Source organism: Cryptotermes secundus, unplaced genomic scaffold (genome assembly GCF_002891405.2).
Source record: "Cryptotermes secundus unplaced genomic scaffold, Csec_1.0 scaffold905, whole genome shotgun sequence".
NCBI classification, from domain to species: Eukaryota; Metazoa; Arthropoda; class Insecta; order Blattodea; family Kalotermitidae; genus Cryptotermes; species Cryptotermes secundus.
In genome coordinates, this window is record NW_019737397.1 from 218,497 (window position 1) to 226,765 (window position 8,269).

Below are 8,269 nucleotides of genomic sequence, written 5' to 3' on the forward strand. Positions count from 1 at the left end.
ATCAATATTATTGCTGTACTACTAAGTTTGAATCTGTATTGAAATATGGTATTATTTTTTGGAATGGGGGCTTAAGGACTCGAAAACTGTATTTAAAATACAGAAAAATTCTAAGAGTGATTAAAGGTGTTAATAATAAAGTATCCTGCAGAAATATGTTTGGTGAATTTAAAATTTTAACTGTTACCTCGTTATATATATATATTTTATAATAATTTATAGACATTTTATATTACTGATATTTTTCTTTTGGTCATATGTATTTTTTATTGTTATGTTCCTTGTAGCGGATGTTATATTATAGTGATAAATCACGGTGTAAATTTTTTGTGACTTTGACATGTGATGTATTCACTATTATGTTTTGACATGTCCATATTTTCGTCCATAACTTCAGTTATGGACGAAAATAAAGTTGAAAGCAAGTTGGCTGAACCAGTAGCACTTCTAACGTCTATTGGAGGTGCTTTATTTAAGTCTCAGCTGGAGCAGTGACTGTTTTGAAGTTTTTATGATTTTACTGAGTCCAGTAGACAGATACTGGGACCATACCTCAAACTAGGCCATGACCATTTCCTTCCACATCCTTTCCAAATCATTTTCATTTATCATAACATTCTATGCTATACAGTTTGAACTACTGAAAGCACTGTTAAATAGCCCCAAACAGATATACACAGTGTATCAGGAGTTTGATCTATTACAGTTTTCATAGTTTTTTAGTTTGTTAGTTTAGTAGCTGTGATTATAAATTAACCTGAAATGCCAAACTCTAAACTTTTGGGCCCTAAAACTTGAAAAATGCCTGATTAATACCAACCATTTCTATTAATCTTTATATAAAAATAGAGTATGAAAAATGCCAGTACAATTTCATGCACAAATAAGACGATGACAATAGAGCCAACTCCGAACAGTGTTCAGCATATCTGCATAACAGCTCATGGCCCATGAGTAGAGGGAGGCTATTATAACTAGTTAATTAGATGACTGTTGCAACTCTGCCAGTAAAATAAAGTGGTGCTTATGAAGTAGTGAAAATAAGTAGGAATATCTGCAATCACGAGCATTGTTTTTAACGTAGAATTAATTTTGTGGCACGATCATTTTGTGTGTTCATAATGCAGGAAGCTTTTATTACAGAGTATTTACTACATGGAGCAGAAATACTAAATATATATTTGTGACATAACCAACAGTTTTCAGTTATGTAGAGATCATCTTGATGTGGAGGGTTTGCTGTGTATTTGTGTGCTGGTATGGAAACCGACATGTTAATGGGTATACCACAGACAGATTCAATAATTCTTTTCCAGGATTTGATGTTTTCTACCATTTTAAGTTTTCATGTTTGAGTATGAATACATTTCTAAAAAGATATGCTTTTTAAGTTTTGGATTCTCTTCACATATGTACAGGTATTCCTTGACTTCTGCATCAGCTGTTTTCCAAACGGGCGAGAGTGCATAAATCAAACATAGTTTCTCTTTCTACCCTTGCATTCCACTCTGCCACTTACACAATACTCTTCTTATCCTGCAATTGAAATTCGTCTAATTTAGTTGAGCACATTAAAATGAAAATACATTTTATGAACTCATGGGTAATGAGGCGTACCTGTATGCAAGTTACTTCAATATGTACAGAGAAACAGTGAGGTGTGTGTATGTATAAAAATCATGATAATAGTGTTGTTCACTTTATGTTGTGATTTTCAACCCAGTTTGTTAAGTGGACTTCACAGGTTCCAGTACAACATAAAATCATGGAGGATAATGTGGGTATGTTGGGTACATTTTTAAATATTTAATGCTTGTTCAAGTGAACTTGCTGGTCTCCAGGAGTTAAAAGTAGTAATGTCAGACTTCTTTGAATGGTCACTATTCTGGCTAGAAAAATTAAACTAACATCACAGATCATCAGTATTGATGTTACAGTATTGAATTATTAGAAAGGGTTTTTGACCTACTTTTCATTACATCTATTACTCGTATTTTCTCAATAATGACATCTAGTGTCTCTTTCTACATCACCAGATGTAAGGTACAGGGGTATCACTATTTAAGGTTCCAATGGGGAACAGCAGATATACACAGTAATTGATGAAAACCTTAAGTAGAAGAAATTAACATTTATTGACTTGGGATCGTTGGAATTGAGTGTTAATTGCTGGAAGACTTTAAATTAAAGAATAGTAAATTGGGGTTTCACTGTATTTCATAATAATAATCACTTAATAAACACTTAATGAAACTGCCTTCTCAGAGGATTTATTTTATTCTTTCATTTCCTTTACAAAAGCAGTATAAATGGGAATAATAGTTATACAGTATTGAATACATTTGTGTCCCCAAAAGTAATCAGTAAGGTTACAAATTTTATATATTTCATATAAGATGTTTTTGTTATTGGTTTTCATGAGTTTTGTCATAAAAGTTAATAAAGTAAGTGCATAAAGTCAAGAGGTCATGCCTTCATTTTTGTGTTTTACCTCAAAAACTGCATGATTGATTTCAGTGAAGTTTAATATTGGAGGGCTACGCTAAAATTTATCATGTAAGTTTAACTTTTATTTGTACTGTTTCAATGTAACACCTGTTTTGCATGAAGCAAAAATCAACCTATGTTGGTTTTCTCAAAGAGGCTCATTGTACAGGAAATGTATGCATGACATAAATTGTGTATTTCTTCATATCCATAACTGTTACTACCAATATTTTAGCATGGTGAATATTTAATAAAATATGTCAAGAAATACTTTGTAACTTGTATGTGTTATTTGTAGTACTGCTGGCTGAATAATAATAGATTTGTATCTGTAATAAACGAACATAAAGGTGAGTGAGGTATACAGAGTGGCAAGGAATACACCTGGAAAATATGTGTACTCCAGATTCGGGTCTGGAATACAGCTTTCCATGCTCTGTAATTTTACAAAGTCACTGAACTTGTCAAAGGCACCAAAGTATTGAGTTATGTGCTGATATTAACCTTTAAGCACCGGTCTTCTGAAATGGTGGTAAGCTTGAGCTGGCCGGAGTTTATTTAAATGCCCACTGCTGGGGCGTGTTTAAATGCTTGTTGCTACTCTGCGTTTAAATGTCCGTTCCTGTTAGGGCGCTTAAACAAGTTTAAGCAGTGTGTTTAAAAATGCTGTATCTAACTCAATTTCTATGATAAATGGATGGAATTAACTTTGTTTGTATCAGCAAAGAACATAGTGTCGCATATTATAACGGAAGATCTGAAAATTTGTATACAAAATGCTATACTCTATTTTCAATTTTATTCTTTTAATTTTCATGCGTACTGCAAAAATGGATTCCCAGTTCTTCACAGAGTTGTTCTGCATTTTAAATTCATTTCTGTTTGTAACACTTGACAAATTGTAGCAGTCCCTGGTGTCATAAAACAGATGGAAGCAATAAAATCATTTGGTCTTCTGCTAGCACTGCTTACACTCTTCGGATTTTCGAATCATTTGACTAAAGGACAGAAGAATGAAAGAAAGGCAATTCAAGAAAAAGCATCAAGGGGTCCCTTCTTCAGTGCTAAGACCTTCCATTATAGCTGCAAGAGATTATTGCCCTTTCTATGGTCATGAGCAGAGAGTTGCATCGTGGCTGAGATACAGAGTGCGATCTGTTTTCTGTGCTTTCATAGTGAAATCGAATACTGTAGTTTAATTTCAGCCTATATATACATCAAGCTGATAACAACAAAAAAGGTATGTACATCGAATTTTACTATATATTTTTAACTCATTAATCTGCAGAATCTGCAATAAACGTACTGGCTCATGGATGAGTTTGGGCATAACTCATACGTATATTCTGTTTTGCTGTTGTTCACTTAGGTATCATTTTAATTCCTCTGTTATGGTTTTACTCAAGTCTGTCTGGTAATTAATACATTTAAAAATAAATATTTAGGACTGTGCATGCGCTTCTACTAGCAGCGTGGGCGCATGCTTCCACTAGCTGAGTTTAAATGCCTGACTGGCCAAAACGGGGTACTTTGGCCATGACGACCATACTCATCACTGGCCCGATCGGGGCACTTCGGACGTTAAAGGTTAATATAACTCTGATCCTGTAGAATTAAATCAGAATTCAAATTTATGCACAGTAGGTAGTCAACCATGTTTGCTAATCCATAAGCCTCAAGCAAAGCATTACTTACTTACTTACTTACTTACTCATGGAGCTGAGCCATTCTGGAGGAGCCACCAATTCTGCAGCTACTCAAGAATTTCCCAGCATTTTATGCAACCTGAAGGTTCATTACCGTGTTCACAAGAGCCCTCTACTGGTCCCTATCCTGAACCAGATCAATCCAATCCATACCATCCCACCCTATCCCTCTAAGATCCATTTTAATACTGTCCACACACCAACGCCTTGGTCTTCCCTGTGGTCCATGTTAGGTGGGTCCCTTTACACCATGGCATGGCACATCCTCATGTTGTGGATGGATGGGACGCCCTCCAGTTTTGGAGGGAAGCTGCGAATATATTGAATAAGCAGTCGTGGACAGCCGACAAGGGGTGGTCCTCCAGCTTGGGGGTTGGGCGTGGGGCCAACAACTCCCCACCGTAAAAATAATTATGTTACGAAAATGAACACAAAGCCTCAGACCTGGACAGATTCCTCAAGCAATACCTATTGCTATTATTTAAATACTGGATGTTGCATTACAATACTTTGTGTTTGAGTAGTATCAGCTATGAATCTTATCCTAGTACCAGTTGTCCTGAATAAGGCTTTTTGTGCTATTCATCAGTCTCTTGTGTTTGAAACAGTTACCAGTGAGCAGCCTGTTGTCTTTTACAGTATTATGTGCATTTTCTGAAATCAGCCCCTCACTTTCACATCCATTGCCCTAATAATGTGTATGTTTTTTCCTCCAATTTCAGTGGCTATTTTCATAATCCAAAATTACCAGGACTGACCTTGTCTCTCTCCAGAGTCAGTTGATAGGTGTCTGTCATATTGTGAGCTTATATTTCATAACTTGCAAGATGATATTGATGTATCCACCATAGATTTACAACTGAAACTAATTATCATCTTCGAGTAATAAGATTACTGTATTCTGCAATATGACACCATGGAACACCAATTTAGTGTTCTTAATTTAAGGTTTTCTCTTGTCTCATGTTCAGTTTCAGTAATCACAAGTCAATCTCAGTATTAAATTACCTCCATTTAAGAGTTTTCCCAGTTTAGTGTTCAAATGCACTGCTCCCTAAAGAAACCTTAAATGGGGGGTTCACCAATGATTCACAGGAACAAGTTGTCTCCCATTTTGCCCCCTGAAGATGGAGGCAGCATGTTACTCTGAAATTTCGGTCAATTACAAGACATCACATCCTAGGAGACCATAGCTTTCCTAGTCACTACCATGAGAACCCCAAACCTCACTACATGAATGCTGCATGACTATCAATTTATATCTCCCGCTTCCTTTGAATCCGGAGAATAGTAATCAGTGGTACTGTAGGACACGCTTATTTTTAACACCCCAAATACCTGCAGTCCTAGTTTCAGTAATCCCTGTTACGAATCCACATAACTTGCAGAAGGAAGGCGTAACATAATTTGCGTCATATGGAAGATATAAATCCATGGATAATAGCATTGACGTCTGTAGCATCTGTAGCATATAAGTTATTCAAGACCTCAATTCTGTGAAGTCGAGAGCAGAGAGGCTATAACTCAAATATATACCTTATGGAAAGAAGTTTACTTTCTGTAAGTTGTTCACCTGATTTAACCGACATTGTGGCATTACATTTGAAATTAAATTGTCGAGCTCTGAGTCCTCTTGAGTTCCTTGTGCTAATTTTACGTCCAGGCCTGGTGAAGTGAGGTATAGTATCAACGTTACGGCGTGTTTACTAATCTATGTAATTTAATATATTCACAGTGAAGTAAAATTGAAATATGTTTTGAACTATTCACTTTCAATTTTATTTATAGGTTCTTCAACTTACCATGTCCCAGTTTGCATTTGCTAATGAGCTAAGGAACTGCGTTCGAGTGGACGAACCGATAACCAGAGGGCCAATTCCACGGTGGCAGAAGAAATGCATTGAGGCGTCAAATATAAGGTATGCTTTGTGCAGTATTTAAAGTGATTTCACACAAATTTGGATGGTAGACTTTTAACTTTTTATGAAGCCATCCTCAGTTTAATAATTACTTTTCAGAATGTTGTTGGAAATTAGTGGTTATAGTAAGCAAAACTCAAGTAAGTACTGCATCATAGCTCTCTGATATCATTAGTTTTAAGCATGTTGTAATTATAGTTTTCTTACATAGAAATGTATACACACGGTTTATTTTTAAAAAATGAAGCAGAGCTAACCGCATATTGATTGAAATTTGTATAAAATGAAATAGGATTAACCTATCCAAACACCCAAACGTGTTATAATTTGCTATTGTGACTTTCAGCTTGTGATGACATCACTGTAAAATGCTCTCTTTTTTATGTCTCACCTCTTACACAAGGTATAATGGGACTGGGGTGGAATAGGCCATTCTACAGATCTAAGGTGGTACCTTAGTTGAGTTTACTTTTAATTTTATACAACAAATTTTTCCTATTCTTATCACAGTTGTGAACATACATAGGTAAGTCAATAAGTAAGTTACAAATGGATACAGAACTTAAACAGATAAAAGTACTGATTTGAAAAATTATTTTATTTCTCAACATAATATCCCTGTACATTGAGGCACTTGTCCCATCATTTCACAAGCCCCTGAAAACCAGCAGCATAAAATTCCTTGAGCTGCTGTTGGAATCAGGTGGTGATTTCCCTTTCTGCAGCTTTCTACAGCTTCACTTTCCTGGAGGATGGTGTCACCTTAAACTTTTTTTGGCAGGTGATGCAGGATGTTTCCACTGCATTGACGCACGTTTTGTCTTGGACTGGTAATGGTGAACCCAAAACTCATCACCTGTGACAATTTGGGCTAGCATGTTGTGTCCTTCATCGTGATAGCAATTGAGATGCTGTAATGCCAGACCCATTCTTTTCATTTTGTGTTGTGGGGTCAGCATGCGCGGCACCCATCGTGCACAGACTTTGTGAAAACCTAACCTGTCATGTGTTATGAGTAGGGTTTGGATCTTTATGCACTAAAAACACTTAAAATATGCCCTAAAAAGCGGAAAAATATGCACCAAAAATAAAGAAATATGCACTTAAGAAACAGGTCAGTTTATTCAGACTTACCTATTTACATACACACATACATACATCAGCGTTTCAGAGTATTCACAAGTGTGCAACTGGCACTGAATGTAAAACTTGTCAAACAACAGTCACAAGACAATCACAGATAAAATCGCAGAAACATCAATTCAACCATAGTTAAAATCTAAACTGAATACCTCAAATAAATAGATACAATGTTACACATTCAATTATAGCAACAAGATAATTAGCAATACATAATAATTCTCCTTCCTTAACTTACACTTACGCTTAATGTCTATATTAATGCCTACTGTGGGACATCCATCAGTCAGCATGCACTCCCCTTCTATTCCTTAGCTGTTGATCCCGACAGAAGAGCAAAAATTCATCAACAGTATATGACGGATTATATATTAGGACATCTCTTATTTCATTTATAAACTGTTTTCTATCATGTACTAAGTTAGATAAATATCTAAATAATAAAATATTTTTATACTCATGCAGTGTTCCCCTTTCTGCCTCATTGCGAGATGTGATTGTAGGACATGTAAATTTCTTTCGTGTCTTGTTGGTCTCTCATAAATTGAATAATTAAAAGTAAAATACTCCAAGTTATTTATCATAAAAGTCATCAGGGATAAAATATATTGAGACACCAGTGTTAATATATTTAACTTTATAAATGCTGGCCTACATGACTCTCTATGTTTCATCCCCATCATTATTCTTCTTTTGTAAGAGAGAGATCTTCTTGGCCTCTGACGAATTACCCCAAAAAACTATTCTGTATCTCATGAGTGAATGAAAGTATGCATGATATATCATTTTAAGTGTTGTAACATTACTGTATGGTTTCATAATTCGTATTGCATAACATGCCTTTCCCAATCTGGGTAACAATGATTCAACCTGTATCTTCCAATTCAAGCACTTATCAATTTCAATGACCAAAAATTTAATATGAGTTTCCTCTTATAATAATTCATCATTAAACTTTAAATGTACAGGCATATTGTCACGATTGATTGTTTCAAATTTTAACACTTTAGTTTTCCT